Below are 10321 nucleotides of genomic sequence, written 5' to 3' on the forward strand. Positions count from 1 at the left end.
TACAGTTGCTCAATTACTTGATAAAAATTTGTTTCCCAGGGAAAACCCAGATTCTGCTCCCCCAAGGTATGCACAAAGATCTGGGCTATTTGGTTCGTGCTGACAGGCCCGGGGTCCCACTCTGTCCCCTTGCCAGTCTCTGGCAGACAGTGGGAGAAAGGCCGAACAGATTTCTTTCCACCCAGTACATCCGCACCCTCCCACCAGGGGGCCGGTGCTTCGGAGAAGGGCCCTTCACCCCCACGACTCCCAGGAATCTCATCCAAACTGGCATCGCCAAGATCCCCAGGCCCCCAAAGAGGTCTGACTGGCCAGAAGTCCTGGGGGAGATTGTCCTGCTCCTGGGGTTCTGCCTGCTTCTATTGGTGAGTAAAGCTGACAAGTGACATCTTAACCCCTATGCAAGACTGCCTCTCCAATTCCATGTCCATGGGCTACCTGGTGCCCTTTTGCAGCCCGCATTACATATGTGGTCCCTGTACTAACAAAGGGGTTGGTGAATTGGGGGCTGGGAGGGTAATGGGCTTGGGAGGAGGGTGGGGACGAGAAAGGGAGGACTGTGAATGAGGGTACAGAGGCAGGAAATAGCCTTCAGCTCCTCAGGGAACCAAACGTGGCGGTGCAAACACAGAGCTGAGAGACGAAATCGCAATGGTCTCACGGGCCCTGCTTTATCCTCTATGCAGTGAGGATCCACTAAAACCTTTGAGCAAAACAAAAGATTTCAAGCAAGAGAGAGAAACCCTAGTAAGACTTTTATTTGTACTCTAGTGATAGGGTAGAAGACAAGATGGATTGGGGGGGCACCACGAAGAGATAGACAGTTGGAATAATCCAAACAAGAGAAGATGAGGTGCTCCCTAACTACAGGGAGCAGGGATCTTCCTCCTCCCGGTCTTCAAAGAAGATGCTTCCCCCTGTCCTTCACCACATTCTGTACCATGTAGATTCAGTGTCACAGCCTGAGCTGGGCCCGGAAGGCCACTCCCAACCCCACCTTCAGGAAGCATCAGCAAGGATACAACCTGGATGCCTACACTTCCCCAAGAACTGGGATGACATTGGTGAGGAGAGGTCGATCACACCAAGACTCTGATACCCCCAGGGTCAAGGGAGATCATGGTGAGTCACAGACTCTGGTTAAAATCCCAGAGGTGTCCCCAAATCCAATTGGCCAGCTCCTGCTTCTTTTTTTCATGTTCCTAGATTACTCACGGTTCCATTCTCCCCCATTCATTTATTCATTTGCTCACTAAATATTTATTGAACAGCCACTGTACGCCAGACACCACCTGGTTCTGGAAGTACGCAGTGTAGAGGGGGGTAGAGACATCTAAATAAAAACTTTCCAAGGGCTGCCTGGGTAGCTCAGTCAGTTAAGTATCTGCCTCCAGCTCAGGTCATGATCCCAGGGTCTAGGGATCCTAGGATCCTAGGATCGAGCCCCACATCGGGCTCCCTGCTCAGTGCCTCTCCCTCTCCACCTACCTCTGCCCCTGCTCATGCTCTTTCTCTCAAATAAATAAACAAAATCTTAAAAAAAAAAGAAGAAGAAGAAGAAGAAGAAGAAGAAGAATTAGAAGAACTTTCCAAAAGAAAAGTAATGTAACCGTGTACAAAGTGCCCAAGTTAGGAGATGTCCAGCACTAGCTGCAGGAGCAAATCACAGAAGGCACCCCGTGTTACACTGAAGTGTTTCACCTTCTACCCCTGCTACTCGAAGTATGCTCCTCAGGCAGCGGCAGTCCAGCTTCAATGTGATTATGAATTACCTGGGGACCTTCTGCTGCAATGGGGCGGAGGTAGAACCTAGAATTCTGTGCCTCTAATGAGGTCCTCAGCAAGGCTGATGCTGCCCGTCCAAGCAAGACTGTCTAGACCGTGGAGGACCCGCAGGAAGAAGAGGCAGGGAAGATGGGCAGGGAGGCTTATCTTTGCTTATCAGGAGGTTAATCGTGCTTCCCATCCCCTGACAGGTGGGCGCTGGGAGGCCGAGGAGCAGGTAGACCTGGAGTGGTTTGACCCAGACCGCTTCTTTGCGATCCTGCTCAGGCAGTCTCTGTCGGTGACAATGAAACTCAGCCAGACCAAGGAAGAGGTAAGTGGAAAAGCTGGAGAAGTGAGCGGGGTGGAAAACAGATTCATCGCAGAAGGGAGCTAGTTACCGGATATAGAACCTAAAGAAATCCTCCATCTATCTACAAGGAATCCGGGAAAAGGAAAGCATACGGGAGGGGAGATAGAAGATTTCAGATTAAATTTAGGGCTGATTTTCAGAACTTTGGGCGTCAGATCAGTGAAGGGGAATCTATTAAGATCACCTCTGGAGTCTGTCAGATCCCCATTCCTGGTCCTCGGTAGCCCATCTGGAATGTGTAAATTCAGGACAGTAGGTGACAGGCGTTGGGAACAAAAAAGAACACGCCTAAGTCCAAGTATGGAAACTGGGCCCGGGGCCTGTGGCGCTGCGGCGTCCCTCCACCACACGGACAGCAGAGGGCGCTGTGATCAAAGCAACGAGAGAGGCGGTGCGGCTGGCGGAGCGCCGTCTCACGTGAACGGCGCGCTCTCCCACAGCTCAAACTCCTCTGCCTCCGACTCCTGAGTGAAGCCCGTTCTCTGCGGCAGCTGTGGGGGGCTGCGCGTCGCATCCCAGCCTCTGCGGGCCAGCTTCCGGGGAGCCCCCCGACGGAGCTGCAACAGGTCGGGCTGTGTTCACACCTTCCCATCTGGTGTCTGTGCCTACATGTGACTCCCGGCTCTCCCTGAGCCCCGCACCCTTGCCCCCTCCCCCCGTGGCCCCTTTCCCACGGTCCTGTCTCCCAGGCCCCAGGGCTCTTAGTCCCCACCCCCCACCCTTAGGGATTTCACATCCCTTTGCCGCTGCTGCCGGGCCTGCCCAGAATGTTCTGGAGCTCCCTGCCGGGGCTAGCTCGTGCCCAGCCCCTGGGCTGCCGTCCCTGGCGTCTGCAGCCCCGCGGACACGCAGGCAGGGCTGTCTCTGACCCCAGGCTGCCGAGGCAGCCGCCGGGGCCGCGGAGGAGGAGGCCGGGCGCAGGGGGCGTCTGGCAGGCCAGTACGCAGCGAGCCTTCGTCGCCAGCTGAGGCTCCTCCGCCAAGACCTCCGTGCCAGGCAGGAGCAGTGGGCCTCCTTCTGCTCCACGCTGACGGCGGCTCGGCGGCTGCTGAAGGCCCAGGCGGGCTCCGGGCCCGCGAAGTCCTCCCAGGCTGGGCCGAACCCACAGGGGTGTGTACCGGTGCCTCTGAGTCAGGCTTGGGGAGATCTGGCTTAGGGGAGGAGCGAGTGTGGCTTCGCCAGGTCCAGAACTGGCCACAGCAGAGGGTCCTTTCCCCGTCCCTCACCACCCTGATAGGGCCTCCCCCATGCCCCCTGCAGGGAAGTCCCCCAGCTGGAGGCTGCGCTGGGCCGCCTGTCCCAGGCTGTGCTGCAGGAGGGCCACCGCCTGAAAGCCTGGGGCGTCCTGGGTACCGGCACTGGGGCGGAGCTGCTGCAGCCAGGTGGGTCCTGCTCCCCCTCGCCAGGCCCCGCAGGAAGCCTGGCCCTGCGTTGAGAGGACAGGCCCTGCAGAAACGTGGTCCCTCCCCTAGACACCCTGCAGGGGAGGAGAAGGGCAAAGCAAAGCCGAAACCCCCAAAGTTGAGAGGGACTTCCTGTGCAGTGGTGGGGAAACAGCTGTGTTGCTGAAGAAAGAGCCTCTGAAATGGGAAGAACAGGGGAGGAAACGAGCGAAACTGCCACAAAAAAGCATGGCTTTACACATCAGGGAGCATTTCCTGGCAGCAAAAGCCTGATGGATGAGTGCAAAAGGCCACATTTGGAGAATGCTGGACTTGCCTGGAAATGAAGAGTGGGAGAAGGATCCCCTTGGGTTCTCTGCGGGAATTCTGAGTTCTGGGAGTCCCCGGCCCCATCAGGTGACCTCTAGGCTGTCACCACTGTTTCCCAAAGTCCTTCCAGTCCCTGCCAGCCTGCAATATGGTGATATCACAATGTCATGTCTCGAATGGGGAATCATGCCCTGCACTCAGCAAAAGACAAGATACTCTGCCATCAGGGAGCACTTGCTACTGGGGTTGGGTTGGGGTTCTTACCAACTCCCTCCAGGCACCAGCTGGGGGAGCCCCTAGCCTGCCCCCTCAGCCTCAGGCGCAGGGCTGAGCAGTTCTTTGCTTTCCTGCAGCCTCAGCAGGCCCTGAAGGGGGCGCCCAGGACATCAGCATGGATCTTGTCACCAAGTTGATGGTCCCCGGGCCCAACTGTGCAATGCTCACAGCCAGTGGTCATGCAGGGCCCATACCCCCTGGCTACTTCATCCACCCTGACACTGGGAAGGTGCTGCCTGAGGCTGGAAATCTGGGGTACGATCTACAGAGAGCTACCCTGGTGCCCACCACCGACTTCAGTTCCGGTGAGACCCTGACCACAAAGGAGTTCCCCACCTAGCCCAGGGCTGAGCTCCCCGGGAGCATAAGGCAGGGAGCAGGGCTCTGTCCTGGCACCGTGGGGTATGATGACAAACAGAGCAGTAAACACTTTCTGCCCCTCCTCGCTTTAACATTCCTGCTGCAGAGGGTGCAGGCTGGGGAGAGCTCCCAGGTGCAAAGAGGCTCTGCAGGGCTGGGGAGGGAGGCTGGTGTATGGAGAGTACTAACACTTCCCTGTCTCCCTGTCCAGGTGTCGTCCGAACGTCAGAAGCCGCCATCCTCCCCTATGTGCCCTACCCAACCTGTCTGGCCACAGGCTCCCCTCCCGCCACCCACCTGCCCGTCCTGCAGCCGAGAAGGACATCACAGCTGGGGGCACTCATGACAGACCCCGCAACTGGCATCGAGGTGCCCGTGCTGGCTGTGACTCTGCATCCCCAAACCAGGCAGTGGCTCACTCTTGGGGGCACATACTGCAATCCTCTCACCAAGACCTTGGCCCCTCTAGAGCTGGGGGGCCCCATGGAGGACCCAGTCACGGGAAGCATCTCGCCAATCCTGGGAGTCGGGTTGGATGAAAACACAGGTGTCTGCGGTCCTCAGTGCTGTGCTCCCACCTTCTCCTCCCTTCCCAGCCTGGCTTCCCAATCCCCCCAGCCCCCAAACCCCCCATGTTCTGGTCCAGGCTGCAAACCACCCCAAACCCACCTTTCCACCCTTTATCCTCACTCTGCCCTTACCCCACCTGTGTTCTCGGTCCCGGCTTCCCCATCCCCGTCCCCATCTCCAGCACAGCGTGTCGGGGAGAAAAAAGAGACCCAAGCAGGCTCTTCAGTAAAAGCAGAGGAATGTTTTCAGCCAAGAAGGGGCATTCCTCCTCCTGCCACCACAGTTGCTACCCCTGGGCCCTCTCCCTCTCCCCTTACACTCCCCTCCCCTGACTTCTGGTCCCCCACCTCCTTCACTCACAAGGTCTGCAGGCCCTAGTCCTCCTTTATGCCTCATCTCCCTGTGTCTCTCTTCAGTCCCCTTCCTACCTCATTCTCTTGGGTTCCCTGCCAGGTCAGGTGCTTGCTCTGGGCGGGCTGCGAGACACCTCGGGGAGCCTTATGCTGCCTGGTGACAGCTTTGAGGAGCCTCTGAGCAGGAAGACAGTCCGGCTGCAGGGAGCTTCTCGGCAGGAGGGCCAGACAGTGCCCCACGTGGGAGGATCACAGGCCCTGCTGGACGCCAATGTGCTGGTGGCCCAGGGGCGAGTGATTGCCATGCTCCGGAGTTACCAGGAGAGGCCGAGATCAAGGACACAGGGGCTGCTGGAGGCTGCCATCAAGGACATGAGACAGGCACTGGGCTTGAGTCTGCACCACGTCCTACAGCAGGCTCGGAGGCTGGAGCGGCAGCTGGGGACAGCAGAAGCCATCACGACCAGTGGCGGGAGGATAGGTACTACTGACCGAGACCTAGGCTCTGGGCCCTGAAATCCCAGGCCCAGAATGACCCAGTGCTTCAATGCCCTCAGCTCGTAAGCTCAGGGACGGTCCTGTGGTCACGCACACATGGGACGAGGGAAGAGAGAAGGAGTATGGCGGCTTAGTGCCCAACCCCATGAATGCTCAGCTTGAACTCCATCCTTCCACCTCTTGCCAGTCCCGCTGGGCCTTACACTCTGCGTTTGTAAAGCTATGTTCTCTTGTTATTTCAGAGGGCTCCTGAAATTCATTTTACACCAGGGGTCTGAGTTTCCTCCACGTCCTTTCTGCCTCTACTAATACAAGGACGGGCAAGGAAAAGAAGTAGGAGGGGAAACTTCCGGGAGCTTACCTCACTCATTCTTTCTAGAAGCTTCTGCCCATGATGTGACAAAAAAGAACCAGGGTTTTGGATCAGAATTGTTTTGAGTTTGAAGCCCTGCCCCACCATTTAATAACTCTTTTACCTTGGGCAAGTTACTACATCACTCTGCCTCTGTTTTAACATCTTTAAAATGGGGATAAAAATAGTACATACTTGAGGTCCATGGTAGGACCAAATAAAATGTCATTTAAAAGGAGTTTTTAAGCTTAGACTTCTGGTACATGGTGGGTGCTCAAGAATATTTGTTCCTTTCTTTTTTACCTTTTTAGTGTGGCCTGGAAATTGTTCTCAGCCTCCCAAAAGTCAGTACCTTCCTCCTGAATTCAAAATGCTAAGGGAGGCCCCACAGGAAAAAAATGCAGTCCTCCAGGGAGGCTTCTCTGGTCAGGGATTAGCCCTTTGAGCCTGGATTAACCCTCAACCCCCCTTCTCTCTACCAACTCCCCCTTGTGTTAGGAATGATGTGCTATCCTGGGACAGAGCTGTGGATCCCTGTCCTGTATGGGATGGAGATCCCAGACCCTGAGGGCTCAGGGCTCATGGTGCCCATCCTGGGCATGAAGACTGATGGGAATTCGGGTGATACCACACCCCTGGCAGGTTCAATGGAAGATGCTGATGGCAAAGGTAGGAGGGAACTGGGGGCCTGTGAAAGCCAGAGAGGGATCAGGAATGTGACTTACCCCTGGATGAGAAAGCCCTAGAAAGCGCTTTCCAGGAGGGGTACCCCCCAGTCCATTTACTCATGAGTCATGGGATGCAGTCATTCTGATGCCTCCACTAGGGCTGCTGAGACCTGAAATAAAGTGCTCAGAGATTCCAGAACCCGAGGACCACAGGTCATTTATCCCCCACTGAGAATATTGGGTTCTTTCAAAAATCAGCACTTCAGAACCTCACGCTCAGGGTCTCTGGCTTCCAAGAAGCCTTCTAATCCAGCTGAGAACCCCTCGAAGGGCAGAGGGGGTTCTAAGGGTTCCTTTGGCTCCCTTCCCACCATGCTTACCTCTTTCCATGACCACCCCTTCCTTCTTTCTCTCTCTCTTTCCCACAGGTCTTGTCCCAATCTCGATTGGGGCTCAAGCCATAGACCCCTTGACTGGGGAACCTGGTCCTGTCATTGGTGCTCAGACAGACCCCTGTACCGGAGTGGTGGTGCCCATCGTCCAAGTGCTGGAGGCCCTACCTCGGGGAGTGAGAGACCCTGGTCTGGTTTGTAGGAGCCATTTATTCTATTCCTTTTTCCATTCATCCAACAGCTGTGTATTAGGTACCCTGTAGGTTGCAGGCACTGTGTTAGGTGTTGAGATGCAAAAGCACTAGGGGTTCCTGTCCTCAGGAAACTGGTTGGCCATGGGTTCCAACCATGATCGTGGTTTATAGGGTGTTAAGGGAGCACAGAGGAGGGACATCCAAATCACCTGGAGGAGAACTCAAGGAAGGCTTCTCTAAAGAGGCAATGCCTGGGCTGAGTCAGAAAGAGTCAGAAGAGGCCTCGGCGGCCAGCCAACACAAAGGCGGTGATCTTGAGACCAAGACTATTCCGGGAGGGTGAGGGGCAGCCAGCAAGGCAGGAAACAAATCACGAACTACCTTGGGTGCCTGGCTGAGGCCTGCAGTGTGGCTTACCATGAAAGCCATGGGGAGCCATTGAAGGATTTTAAGTAGACATGTGATATGATCAGATATGAATATTTTTAAGACTTTTAAATTTGGAAAATTTGGCACAATACAAAAACAAAATAAATTACTCATAATCCTACATGTTTTAACATATGTAAATGAAGAAGCACAAGGTCCCTCCTCCCCATTGCTCTCACCCCATCTGCCATAAGCAGCCCCCCATCCAGACACTACTCACCTCGCCCCCAGTCTCCCACCAAATGCAGCCACTATTAACAGGTTGGCACATCTCCTTCCAGACATTTTTATGTGTGTGTATGTGAATATGTAGTCAGCATTCTAGAAAGTTCCTTCTGGCAGCCGTGCAGAGGATGGATGGCAGCAGGGCCAGCTTGGAGAAGGAAGCCAGGAGGTTATTGCAATAATTCAGCCCTTGGCAGGTCTCCACGAAAATGGAAATGCCTTAGGGTCCTCCCATACATTCTCAGCCCGGTTCACTTCAGGACCAAAGATGGATGTGTTGTAAGAGATTCTCATTAGAAGCCAAGACATTTTAATTCTAGCCCCAAATCACAGTTTCACAGAGGCGTCTGAAGGGGTGAGATGAGGGGATGAGAAAAATTTCCCACTGCCACACACCCACCTGCTCTGGCCTCCCAAGAGGAAGGTGGGAGCAGGGGGCCAGGGGACTCCAGAGAGGCTGGGCACTAGAAGGAGGAAGAAAGGGACTGGGATCTTGAAGCAGGTGTCTAGTTATTATTTTTCCACCTACAACCAAGTCAGCTGTCTCACCGAGCTTAGTCATGGGCACCTGAGGGTGAGAGAGGCCCCTGTCTGGAGCAGAAGCACTGGGGATCTTCAGCCAGGCCCCAGGCTGTGAGGAGAAAAAGCATATGAGCCGTAAACAATCCGGACGTTGCAGCTGGACATCCTGGAGAAGGAGCTAAGAGCCCGGGAGCAGTACTGGCACAGCCAGGGACAAGAAGAGTTGCGTCTAGCAGAATGCCTGGGGCAGCTGGGCCATGAGCTGCTCTCCATCCCAGGCAAAGATGCCCAGCAGCAGGTGAGGCCCAGAGACACCACCTCGCCGTCCCCACCCGTTACCCAGACTACACAGGTTTCTCTGGTGGAGCCTTTGTCTCCCCGCTGACCACAAAAATGGGACCCATCTCAGGGCAGACAAAGTCCCAGGATTCCCTGGCTCCAGGCCCTAGACTCTGGTCACCCCCTAAGTGTCTCAGGGTGGAGGAGGAGCGGGAGGAGGAAGGGCCACCATGAGGCGGCCCAGCCCAGAGCTCCGGCCTCCCTCTCTGAGGCCCCTTCCTTTGCGCTTCCTGTCCTGTGCAGCTGAGGGCTGCTGAGGAGGCCCGGGCAGCGCTGGAGTCCTGCTGTCTGCAGGAGACTGAGAGGAGAGCCAGCGCCCTGCGCACACAGAGCAGCCCAGAGCGGGGCCTGCTCTCTCAAGGTGGGACAGCGTCCCCTGGGCCCAGATCCCCAGAGCAGAAATCTCCTGGGAGTGGGGACCCTTCCCACAGCTTCCTGGTGGGGAGTCCCTCCTGCCCTCTGAATGTGCTCACCAGCCAGGCTCCCCCAGGCAGGCCCTGGCTCTGATCTGGCAGGTTCTCTGGCTCTAATAAACCACTGTGTCTTTTCTTCTTCTCCCTCTCCCCAGAGGTGGCTTCTCTCACATGGCTCTTTCCTCTGCCCCTTGCAGCAGACAGAGAGGAGTGGGAGCAGGAGGCAGAGATGATGTTGGGCATGCAGAAAGTCCTGCAGAGTTTAGGACAGACAGCAGAAAAGCTCCGGCAGGCAGTGGGCCGGCTGCAGGGCCAGGAGCAGGAGATGTGGCTGCAGCAGCCTAGGAGTCTGAGCCCCCAGATCTGGAACCGTCCCAGGAAGGTGAGGCTCGGAGGCTGATAAGGGGACCCGTGCAGGATGAGCACATCCTCCTGTGTCATCAGATGTGGTTCTTCAGGGCAGTGTGATATTCAGGAATAGGTGGGCCCTAGGAGCAGTGGATGGGCTGGGAGACGAACAGGAGGAGAGAAAGAAGTTCCATTCTCATTTGGGTGTTTCACTTCCTGTGCTCTAGGTGGTTGAACATCTCTCTGATGAGTTTCAGGAGGTGGTAAGGGAGAGACAGAACTTTCTGAATAGGGCCCTCGGTCACCTGCAGTACCAGCGAGAGCTGAGCCGCCTCCACCTCTTGCACACCCAGGTACTGCCTTGGACTTGGCCATGGAGATCTGCATGTCCAATTTAGTGGGGGCTTCTGAGAGAAACTCCCAAAGCAGCCACGTGGGACCGGTGGGAGCCACGCATGAAACCAAGTTCTGACTATTGTGTCCTAGATCGTTGCCTCAGGCTCCCCTGCATGTTTGGAGAATTACCCTGGAGA

Source organism: Ursus arctos, unplaced genomic scaffold, assembly GCF_023065955.2.
Source record: "Ursus arctos isolate Adak ecotype North America unplaced genomic scaffold, UrsArc2.0 scaffold_22, whole genome shotgun sequence".
Taxonomy (NCBI): domain Eukaryota; kingdom Metazoa; phylum Chordata; class Mammalia; order Carnivora; family Ursidae; genus Ursus; species Ursus arctos.